The sequence below is a fragment of the Berghia stephanieae genome, chromosome 5 (genome assembly GCF_034508935.2).
Source record: "Berghia stephanieae isolate SIO BIC M18660-M18661 chromosome 5, UCSD_Bste_1.3, whole genome shotgun sequence".
Classification (NCBI taxonomy): Eukaryota; Metazoa; Mollusca; class Gastropoda; order Nudibranchia; family Aeolidiidae; genus Berghia; species Berghia stephanieae.
The window spans coordinates 32,759,505-32,759,907 of record NC_088364.1 but is presented as its reverse complement, the minus strand read 5'-3'; positions in this window follow the sequence as shown (position 1 = coordinate 32,759,907).

Sequence of the window (403 nt, the reverse complement as noted above, 5' to 3'; positions counted from 1 at the left end):
GCATGTATGTATGTATGTATGTATGTATGTATGTATGTATGTATGTATGTATGTATGGTATGTATGTATGTATGTATGTATGTATGTATGTATGTATGTATGTATGTATGTATGTATGTATGATATGTATGTATGTATGTATGTATGTGTATGTATGTTATGTAGTGTGATGTATGTTATGTGATGTTAGTATGTATGTATGTATTTGTATGATGTATTAGGTATGTATTTGTATGTATGTATGTATGTATGTATATGTATGATATGTAGTAGTATGTATGATGTATGTATGTATGTATGTTGTTATGTATGTATGTGTATGTATGTATGTATGTATGTATGTATGTATGTATGTATATGTATGTATGTATGTATGTATGTATGTATGTATGTAGTGTTATGT